Raw genomic sequence first — 12,353 nt, 5'->3', positions numbered from 1 at the left:
TATCTGGTATTACTTGATAGTTCAGAGATTTGCTTCTTTACTTGTATCATTTCAGGACTCTTTCAATTTCAATACCATTTTTTTTACATTCTTGAATTGTACTGTTTTGAACTTAAATAGGATATGTCTAATTGTCTTTACTGGTCTCCATGTCTCAAAGTTCAAATTTTTGTATATGTATGGTCTTCATGCTCATTCTTGCCCCTGGATTTCATATAGGGGTTTCTTAATTAGGATCTGTGCTGTTACATAATACATTTATTGAATTTAGGATTCTTATGGATTTTGCATTTCTAGTTATATCTCATTGTGCCATCACCATTCATTTTACATTCCCTGTTGCATTCAGGTTGTAAGTTGGGACTTTAGTTGCATTTTTTAAAATTGACCACCACAGTCATAAACTCATAATGCATTACTGTTGAGAGTTGAAGTTTTAACCTTTGTTCTAATCAGTACTCTAGTTATATCTACAGTTTTTGCTATAAAAGTGTTTCTTCTTTGCCAGTATTACTATTTTTTTATCATCAAACATATCTGTCTTAGACTTCATTACAAATCTATTCCAAATTCAAAAATATTGGTTGGGAATCGCATTATTATACTCAAGATTCTTCAAGTTATTCTGCGATTGATAAGGTTTGAACAATTACATATTTTACATTTGTTCTTTATTTGCCGGTTAAACCGCTTGTGGGTACTGGTACTTGTGTTTTCTCCGGCTAAACCGCTTGTGGGTATCGGAGGTTTATAAAAATATGCATGATTGCTTATTTGTTGTTTATTTGCCGGCAAAACCTCCTGTGGGTACCGTCACTTGTATTTTCTCTGGCTAAACCGCCTGTGGGTACCGGAGGTTTATGAATGCATGATTGTTTTTTTTTTGCAGCTTTATTTGAATGTCTCTGTGAAATATAGTTTTGTTTTAAAAAAAAATGAAATTTAGCGTTGAAAAATATTTTGAAATAGGTGATAAATACAATGAGTTCAAATTGTCGTTGGATGTATACACGAATTAGAAATGGTCTTCTCACTGAAGAGTTTTTGGCTTGTCTTGAAACTTTCATCCAATTTGCTACTTGTCAACATAGTTGGATGGACGGGGAAAGAATTAAGTGTCCATGTAATCAACGCAAGTGTCAAAACACCAAGTATTTAGATGTGCCTACCGTGAAATATCACTTAGCAAAATATGGATTTGTGTCGAACTACTATGTTTGGCGCTTCCATGGCGAGTACAATGTGAGTGCAGATGTTGATCAAGACATTGGTGGCCCATCTCAAATGGCTAGTGAAGAAGCATCTAATGTTTACCACACAATGGTTATCGATGCTGCTAGTCCTGAATTTAATGTGGATGAAATTGAAGAATCACCAAATCCCGATGTAACATCCCGTGTTACGGCCTTTAAACCCGAATTAATTATTTAATTAATTCCATTAATAATAATTAAAAAGGATTTAATTTGATTAGAAATCCCTTTAATTAATTAATGTGGTCCACCACGGATCGTGGACCCTTGCCTAAACTAGAGTCATAAGCCTATTAGAAATAAAGAAAGTCAACATTTTACTAATCAGATCCTAATTAGGAATCCTAGGCCTACACACTCTCGGGCTGCGGTCCACCGTTTGGTTGCGATCAAACATTTTACATGAGCTGCGGTTCATATTCCTGGCTGCGGTCAGATGATCACTCTTGGGCTGCGGTCCACTGTTTGGTTGCGATCAAACATTATGATGAGCTGCGGTACATCGATTGGTTGCGATCGACCCCTTCGTGTTGCGATACGAGGCAGGGTGCTGCGGGGCCGTGTCAGAGTTATATGCGCTGACCGTCATGTATGGGCATGCAATTTGTAACACCCCGTGTTACGGCCTTCAATCCCGAATTAATTATTTAATTAATCCCGTTAATAATAATTAAATATGATTTAATTCGGTTAGGTTTCCCTTTAATTAATTAATGTGGTCCACCATGAACCGTGGACCCTTGCCTAAATGAGAGTCTTAGGCCTATTAGGAATAAAGGGAGTAGGCCTTTTAATATTCAGATTATGATTAGGATTCTCTTTAATTAATTAATATGGTCCACTATGGACCATGGACCCTTATCCCTAAACCCAATCCTTAGTCCCAAAAGGAATAGAATTAGCAAGCCCATAATATTAGTTCCTAACTAGGACTGCTAAATATATAAATAGGGGACTTAAGAGGCACCTAGAACCCCCCACCACAATAAAACGTCTCACCACCCAAAGAGCTCCGAGAATTCCCTTAGAAGAAATCAAGAAAGCAAGAAAGCTTAAAGAAAGACCCTTCATAGCCAAGGAATTAATTAAGGCTAAGAGGTAACCCATGTCTCAACAAAACCTATTTTCATAGTTATGATTTCCCCCGTAGGATTTCCCCATATTATTGTGTATTGATGTTTTATGATATTATTATTGATGATTGATGGGATAATTCCATGGGTGATCTTGATATTGGGAGATTCTTGATAACTATGGTGTTCTTAACGATTACGTAGAGTTCTTGATGATTATATGGTGTTCTTGATAATTGTATGACGATCTTGATGCTTATGTGTTAATTATACCGAATCTTGTAATTAGAAGGCGAACCGTATTCTTGTTGTTATCAAAGTAATTAGAACCCTAGGTTATATCGTGGAATTCGTATGGTATTATTCTTGGTATATTGGGTGGGATTTCACATGATTGGGGGTTTATAGGGTCTAGAAAAGCATGATAGGTTATGTGCCGTTTGATTCTTGATTTTGATCCGTTAAATCGTCTACGTGTGTTGTTAATTGCGTTTAAAAGTGTCCAAGCATGGTCTCGGGTTCCACGAAGGTTCCCGGGGCGTTTTTGGTGTTAATGAGTCAGTGGGGGGTAGGTGGGGGTAGGGGACCCGCCACCTACCCGCGGTCAAAAGAGGGCAGTTCCGGCAGCGGGCAGCTGCCCGCTGGCGACCCGCTGCCCGGAACAGTGTTACCGGCGGGCAGCCGGCGGGTGGCCCCCCACCCACCGGCTACCCGCTGGAAATTCCCACACTCGGGACCCCGACTTCCCCGTTTGATGTTTCCCCGACCCCCGTGGTGTCCCAACGGACTCCGTCTATCGTGCCTATGTCTAGTTTGATGTTTCGGGTACCGTTCGTAGGTTGTATGAGTCTTATATATTGCATGCTAGTTGAATTGGTATCCCGCTGACCTAGGTGAAAGGAGTATGAACCCCTTAGGAGTATTCTTAGTATGTGAAGGATCACGCATAGGTTTTGTTATACGTTTTCTCCCCCTTCCCAATGTGTTAATGTGGGTTGCATGTGCTTGCTATGTGTTACGTGTGCATGTAACCCCGAATTGGTTAAGATCAATCGGGCTATACGGGCAGTCGGGTGGGCTGAGAACCATACCGGCTGTTAACCAGGCTGGTAGAGACCGGTCAGGTATATAAATATTATATAGGACTAAGTTCCACTATACGGGCAGTCGGATGGGCTGAGAACCATACCGGCTGTTAACCAGGCTGGTAAAGACCGGTCAGGTATATAAATATTATATAGGACAAAGGTCCACTATACGGGCAGTTGAATGGGTTGAAAACCATCCCAACTGTTAACCAGGCTGGTAGAGACCGGTCAGGTATATAAATATTATATAGAACTGCGGTTCATTAGTCGGTTGCGATCGGCTCCTCCGTAATGTGAGACGGGGCAGGGTGCTGCGGGGCCGTGTCAGAGCTATATGCGCTGACCCTCATGTATGGGCATGCGATTGGTCCTGTGGCGCCAACAAAGTGTGCTATGTGATGAGATATGGATGAGTTATGTTTGTGAGTATATTGGGGGATGTGACTATGGGATTTATGCTGGGGATTGTTTATGTTGGGTTATGATTATTAATTGTGCTCAGCCTTATCTGTCTTGCCTGTTGTGGATTGTATACGCTTGTTATAACTGTTGCTTGTGTCTAGCCTTATCTGTCGAGTCATTCCCGGTTTTAAAAGCTAGAGTCTCGTAGGATATATCTTCATGCTTCAAAATGGTTTTCGTATATCTATATATATCTCTATATGTAATGTATTTCAACGCGTTGGAGTGGGTTACCAGCATCTCTCGCTGAACAGATATATTTGGCTTTCAGGCATAGACGAGTAGATCACTGGAGCGCGCTAGAAACTTGGACGTAGCTTAGATAGTTTTTCCCTTTCGGCCTGCGTGCCATGATTTAGTACTGATACTATTTGAGGATATTAGTCTGTTAGCCTGTGCACCTGAGTTCTCTAGCTCAGGTGTGGCATAGCACCCCATACTCTTGTATTATGTTTTGGGATTTAATGAGATTTCACCTTTATTTTATAAGTTTTAAACATCCTGAAAATCTGGGGTGTTACACGATTGGTCGTGTGGCGCCATCAAAGTGTGCTTGTGTGATGAGATGAATGATGATATAAATGAGATAAAGTGAATTCGTGACCATAGGATACATGCTTGGTTACAACCGTTGAATGTGCGTATCCCATAGGATATATGCTAGTATCTTTACATGCTTGGTTATAACTGTTGAATGTGTTTATCCCTATATGTCGAGTCTATTCCGGTTTTGAAACTAGAGTTTCCTAGGATATATCTTCCTGCTTCAAAATGACTTTTCTTATATATATATATATATATATATATATATATATATATATATATATATATATATATATATATATATATATATATATATATATATATATATATATATATATATATACTTATACGGTATTTCAACGCGTTAGAGTGGGTTACCAGTATTATTCGCTGAACAGATATATTTGGCTTTCAGGAACAGACGATTAGCTCCGGAGCGCGCTAGAGGACCCAAGACTTAGATAGATAGTTTCATCTTCGGCATGCGTGCCATAATGATGTAATGATGTTGTTAAATAGTTTAGCCTGTGCATCTGAGTTCTCTAGCTCAGATGTGGCATAACACCCCGTATTCTTATGTTTAGTACTGCTCTATTTGGGATTCAATAACAATTTACCTTTAGTATAAGTTTTAAAAGTTTCGAAAATCTGGGGTGTTACAGTTGGTATCAAAGCCTAAGTTTGATCCTAGGATATGACTCTTAAGACCAGACTTTAGGACATTAGGCTTGAACTCTAGGTATTTAGGGACATAGGATTGAGGAATCTTAGGACGCGCGGTGAGATTGTGAACCTACCTATCATCACATAACCTCCCCTTACTTTACCCCACATTATTTTAAAGAATTTCCCCCTTCGCTTATCACATCAAGGTAAGGGTACAACACACTAACTCTTCATTCCACATACTGGCCCTAGAAATTTGAGATGTCCTTGCATGCTTTTACCTGCTTTGTTGCTTATCACTCTTTGATTATCATACTTGTTTATTTGCTTAAGCATATGTTCCTAATTGTCTTTAGACCGTGTTAAGAACTGCATATTATTACTTAACCATTTGATCAAACATGCATTATTTGGATATCTGTTACATGATAAAGTATTTTGGAACTTGTAATTAGTAATTTTATTCAGCTTATAGGGGCTCACTTGTCCTAATCATAATTGACCAATATAGTTAACTCACTAAATAGCCCGATAAGTACTTACATGAGTTGCATGAAGGGAAATTTTGGGGAACATAACTTTAATTAAGAAGGGGAAAAATGGGGTGTGGGATCCTTATGATATTTAGTTGAAGTCTCCCATATTCCTTATTAATAACGTGATCATTGAGTTTTTCCATGTATTCAAACCCCTTTCGTTGTTCACATAAGTATGAAATTCCTTGAACTTAAAATTGTGCATTCTCGGGGCTTTTCCCGAAGTGATTCCTCCTTCACAATCATGTTCCAGTGGGGCCTTGGCAGGAGGTCGACCACCCACCACGTGCCCACTGCCACATTCCAGTGGGGACTTGACAGGCGGTCGACCGCCCACCTCGCGCCCACTGGTCCGGTATGTTTTCTTGACTTCTCATTTTTATTGATCCATTGTGCCCTTGTGTGTCTCCCTTGATACTTCCTATGTGTTTAAACATATAAATAACAATCTAATGCTTGAACATGAAAATCGAATTATCTTCCTAATTGATTTGTTTATATGTTACATAGAAATTATAGGGACTAATCCTATTTCAAGAAATCTAAACCCTCGAATACATTGCGTATTAAGTTTCGACCCAAAATTCAATCTGAGTGAGACCGGTAAAAACCTAAAACAAGTGGTCATCTAGAAATTATCCGTGGAAAAATATATTGCGCCCCCAAACTATCTTAAAACTATCCCTCTAGACCTTGGTCCATGTTGCATAATAGACCACAAGCTTCCCATACCTCGTTTAGGACCCTTTACCACTAAGATAAGGACCCCCCCTAAACAAACATTTATACATAAATATGTACATCACTACTATCCTAGATATATTCCCCTAAAACTCCTAGCATATATATATATATATATCTAAGATATGTAGTAAACCCCAATTACGTTCATATGCTACACTTAACACCAAATTGTTATTATCATTATTATTTTTATTATTATTATTATTATTTTTATTATTATTATTATTATTATTATTATTATTATTACTATTATTATTTTCATTTTTATTACACCCTAATCCTAAATCACTTGCCTAATCTTAAAAATGGTTGCGGCATGTACGGTACGTCCCTATACGCTTAAATCTATATATATGTGTATAAACTTGTGAGCCTATAGAACACCCTCCCATATTCATACGTATCCATATAAATTGTTACATTATATACAATAAATCCCTAGCCCCCACACCATACACATGCTCCCTAGCTACAATAATCTTACGCACACCTATAAGCTTGCCCTTAGCATATCCTAACCCTGAAATATCATTCCGTACAAACTACATCACTATTATATATATACATATATATACACATATTCTGGGATAGCCCTAATTCTACTTTTCCCCCTCGCATGACCTCCCTGTTACCGCTCCTACCTTCCCTAAATAATTAAAAACTTTAGCCTCATCATCAGGTCATCAATTGAGTTAGGAATTAGCAACCAAGGGTCTTCAACTCTAAAAGGCTTTTAGGTATCCCGGACTTCTAGATGTAAGATTTATGCCTACCTAAAATCTAATTACCACCAAGATAAAACTAATTTTCCTAAGTGCTTGTGTGATTAAATTCTCAAGATAGAACTTCTAGTACTTGTGAACCTAGGCTATCTTACTCGTAATTACTAAAATATTTATATGCAAATTGCGTGGTCCAAACTATAAGTCGAAATTTATATTTTTCATGTGCATTACATGTCAAATCACATAGCTCACATGTTTATGTAAAATACACACTTACACGCATTCATGTATATATATATACATATACACGCATGCTAGACAAAAAAAAAAAAAAAAAAAAAAAACAGTATGTTATAAGGCATCCCACTATGCATATACACAATATTATTAATTACAAGCAATCTGCATATAAGTGCCAATACTTGTTATGTGATCACCCGCCGTTATCCATGGAATACAAAATAAAGATCCTAATTCTATTGCCTCCCCAGAATTTATTTACACCATAAGAAGCAAGAGCCTTCCTCCTAATTACTTACAATCTTTTCCTCAGAATCTAATTTTCGCTATTTGACTAATTATTATATGACTTATGACCTTCCTGAATTTATATGACAAAAGTTTGGTTATGCCATGACATTAAGTACGTGAATTTAATTGTTAATCATGCACTAGACTAACATGTGGAATAATACATATGTGTGCTTTATGATTCCATAGGACTAGTTATTATTTAAGACTTAAAATAGGGCCACATGCCTCCACACTCTATGCCCATAGACTTAAGAAATTGCATGCTTAGCATAATTACGATTGAACACATATAGGCATGCCAACTTACAAGTTTTGCATATAACATAAATAGTTAATTATCATACATGTTAGGCTTGTTGCTTCGTAATTGTGAATATTTGGTATAACCTGCTAAGCATAAGGATTAGACATAGATGCTACATATATGGCATTTAGGCTCACAACATACTACACTACATAATTAAACGTCTACACCCATTCGTAAATGAGGTTCGCCTGTGTCGATATATGTGCATATATACTTTATAATAATTATGTGGCTATCCGAATCTGCACAAGCGTGATATTTGCCTCTCATTTAGATACATAAATAATTATACGATTAGTACAACTTGTGATCCTATATGTTAAATCATTATAAAATAATTAAATAAAGATCATGCCATGTGTAAAACTTCTATGTTATGTATTAGTCACCCGTAAAACTTACATATTGTGTGTTGCATATTCGTGAGCTTGTTATTTGGTACATTTTGCCTGCACAATAGTCAGGCTCAAACCCAGTGAATCTATATGCGTATGTGTATATACTTCCCATATAATACCTTCCTTATAAACTAATATACTAATTCGGGCTCTTTACCCAAAATGATTTCCAAGCTTCGGGGACGAAGCTTCTTGTAAGGGGGGGGGAGGAGAGTGTAACATCCGTGTTACGGCCTTTAAACCCGAATTAATTATTTAATTAATTCCATTAATAATAATTAAAAATAATTTAATTTGATTAGAAATCCCTTTAATTAATTAATGTGGTCCACCACGGATCGTGGACCCTTGCCTAAACTAGAGTCATAAGCCTATTAGAAATAAAGAAAGTGAACATTTTACTAATCGGATCCTAATTAGGAATCCTAGGCCTACACATCTATTAGGAATAAAGAAAGTATACCTTTACTATTCAGATTATGGTTAGGATTCTCTTTAATTAATTAATATGGTCTAGCATGGACCATGGACCCTTATCCCTAAAACAAGTCCTTAGTCCTATAAGGAATAGAATTAGTTAACCCATACCATTCAGACCTTAATTAGGACTCCTAAATATGTATATAAGGACATAGGAGGCACCTAGAAGTCACACCACAATAGATATCACCACACAAGAATTTCCAAGGGACTACCCACTACCAAACCTAGGGAGATCAAAACGGATGGAAATCTTAGGGAAGAACCTTAATAGCCAAGGGATGATTAATTAAGGCTAAGAGGTAACCCATGTCTCAACAAAACCTATTTTCCTTGCTATAATTATCTTCTTTGGCCTCCTCTCTATACTCGTGTCTTGATGAATCGTTTATGATATTGATGATACGTTCTTGATGATTGTGAGATGATTTTATGTGTGACCTTGATGATCTTGATGATGATAAGAGGTTCTTGATGATTATGTGATATTCTGGATGAATCTTGACGTTTCTTGATGTTAAAAGACGAATTATGATTTTGATGATTTAAATATGATTAGAGCCCTAGGTCAAATTGGGGATTTCGTATTGTGTTATTCTTGATATAATTGGGTGGGGATTTCGCATGTTCGGGTGTTGATTATGTTTAGAAATCATGATAGGATGTGTGCTATATGATTCTTGCTTTTGATCCGTTAATTGTCTACATGGTGTCATCAAATGCGTTTAAAAGTGTCTAAGCATGGTTTCGGGTTCCACAACGGATCTCGGGACGTTTATTTTGATAAAGAATCAGTGGGGGGTAGGTGGGGATAGGGGGACCCGCCACCTACCCGCTGCCCAAGAAGGACGCCGCCGGCAGCGGGCAGCCGGCGGGCAGGCGACTGCCCGCCGGGCACCCGCTGCCCGGAGGCTTGTCGCCGGTGGGCGGTCCTCCACCCACCGACTACCCGCTGGAATTTGCCCAACTTGGGTCTTCGGCTTCCCCGTTTAATGTTTCCCCGACCCTCGTGGTGTCCCAATTTCGGGTACCGTTCATAGGATAAATGAGTCTTATATATATCGCATGCTAGTTGAATTAGTATCCCGTTGGCCTAGGTGAAAGAAGTATGAACCCCTTAGGATTATTCCTAGTATGTGGATGACCACGCATAGGTTTCATTATACGTTCTCTCCCCTTTCCCAATGTGTTAATATGGGTTGCATGTGCTTGCTATGTGTTATGTGTGCATGATACCCCAATTTGGTTGCGATCAAATTGGTTATTCCTGAGCTGCGGTTCAGAAGCTGGCTGCGGTCAGAATTACACTCTCGGGCTGCGGTCCACCGTTTGATTGCGATCAAACATTTTACATGAGCTGCGGTTCATATTCCTGGCTGCGGCCAGATGATCACTCTTGGGCTGCGGTCCACTGTTTGGTTGCGATCAAACATTATGATGAGCTGCGGTACATAGGTCGGTTGCGATCGACCCCTTCGTGTTGCGATACGAGGCAGGGTGCTGCGGGGCCGTGTCAGAGCTATATGCGCTGACCCTCATGTATGGGCATGTGATTGGTCCTGTGGCGCCATCAAAGTGTGCTTGTGTGATGAGATGAATGATGATATAAATGAGATAAAGTGAATCCGTGACCATTGGATACATGCTAGTATCTTTACATGCTTGGTTACAACCGTTGAAAGTGCTTATCCCATAGGATATATGCTAGTATCTTTACTTGCTTGGTTATAACTTTTGAATGTGCTTATCCCTATATGTCAAGTCTATTCCGGTTTTGAAACTAGAGTTTCCTAGGATATATCTTCCTGCTTCAAAATGACTTTTCTTATATATATATATATATACTTATACAGTATTTCAACGCGTTAGAGTGGGTTTCCAGCATTATTCGCTGAACAGATATATTTGGCTTTCAGGCACAAACGATTAGCTCCGTAGCGCGCTAGAGGACCCAAGACTTAGATAGATAGTTCATCTTCGACCTGCGTGCCATAATGATGTAATGATGTTGTTAGATAGTTTAACCTGTGCATCTGAGTTCTCTAGCTCAGATGTGGCATAACACCCCGTATTCTTATGTTTAGTACTGCTCTATTTGGGATTCAATAAGAATTTACCTTTATTATATAAGTTTTAAAAGTTTCGAAAATCTGGGGTGTTACACCCGAAGCCCAAAAGTTTTATGATATGCTGAAAGCTGCAGATCAAGAGTTGTGGCCTGGGAGTAAAAAACACTTGCAGTTGTCTCTTGTAGCTCGACTTATGATCTTGAAATCAGAGAATCACATATCAGAAAAATGTTTCAATCAATTCACTGAACTTTTGAAAGAAGTTGTTCCGGAGGATAATCTAGTTCTTGACAACTTCTGCAAAACCAAAAGGCTATTACGGGGTATGGGATTGCCGGTTCAAAAGATTGATTGCTGCAAGAACAACTGCATGATATATTGGGAGTCAGATATAGATATGACAACGTGTAAGTTTTGTGCCCACCCTCGATTTAAACAAACTTCTCGTGGTGCTACAAAACGACAGAAAACTAATGTAGCATACAAAAAAATGTATTAATTTCTTTTGTTACCTCGACTGCAGAGGTTGTATGCATCTAATGCTATAGCAAATGATATGAAGTGGCATGCAAATTCAGTTGAAGATGGAATCATGCGTCATCCCTCAGACTCGCTTGCTTGGAAGCATTTTAACAACACTTATCCTGACTTTGCATCTGAAATTCGAAATGTCAGGTTAGGTCTGTGCACCGATGGTTTTCAACCATTTGGACAGTCATGACAACAATATTCCCCATGGCCTATGATACTAACAACGTACAACTTGCCTCCTTGGATGTGTATTAAGGAGGAGTATATGTTCTTGACCGTATTGGTTCCAAGTCCAAAAAATCCAAAAGAGAAGATAGATGTTTTTTACAACCGCTTATTGTGGAGTTAAACCAATTATGGGAAGTCGGTGTTCAATGATATGATATTTCAAAGAAGCAGAATTTTCAGATGCGAGCTGCCCTTATGTGGACAGTTAGTGATTTTCCTGCATATTCGATGTTATCCGAGTGGAGCACTGCTGGGAGGTTAGCTTGTCCATATTGCATGGACAAGTCGGATGCCTTCACCCTAAAATACAGTGGTAAGCAATCGTGTTTTTACAATCATCGAAAATTTTTACCACCGAATCATCCATTTCGCAGGAATAAGACCACATTCTTTAAGAACAGAGCGGTTACAACTGAGGCACCGCCTGTTCGCTCAGGATATCATATCCTTACAGAGATTGAGACGTTAGGCCTTAAGAAGGTCACTGAATTGGATGTAGTTGAAGTTAATGGATTAATTTCCAAAACTTGCTGTTGGAAGAAGCGAAGTATCTTTTGGGATTTGTCGTATTGGAGTTCACACTTGGTACGGCATAATCTGGATGTGACGCATATAGAAAAAAATGTGTTTTATAACGTGTTAAACATAGTAATGGATGTTACTGGAAAAACAAAGGATGCATATAAATCTAGAGAAGAGCTGAATGATTATTGTCG

At 38.5% G+C, this 12,353-nt stretch overlaps 1 long non-coding RNA gene across 1 annotated transcript; it reads right to left on the bottom strand.

Moving 5' to 3' along the window:
- LOC109167368 lies at positions 1-8,102 on the bottom strand. Its single transcript, XR_002051826.1, has 3 exons — positions 8,091-8,102; positions 442-448; positions 1-111 (listed from the first exon to the last, which is right to left on the bottom strand). It is a non-coding gene; the product is annotated as an uncharacterized LOC109167368 (long non-coding RNA).
- Between the last annotated feature and the right edge of the window lie 4,251 nt (positions 8,103-12,353).

Source organism: Ipomoea nil, unplaced genomic scaffold (assembly GCF_001879475.1).
Source record: "Ipomoea nil cultivar Tokyo-kokei standard unplaced genomic scaffold, Asagao_1.1 scaffold3150, whole genome shotgun sequence".
Classification (NCBI taxonomy): Eukaryota; Viridiplantae; Streptophyta; class Magnoliopsida; order Solanales; family Convolvulaceae; genus Ipomoea; species Ipomoea nil.
The sequence above is the reverse complement of the archived record's forward strand: the minus strand, read 5'-3'. Positions and strand labels throughout refer to the sequence as shown.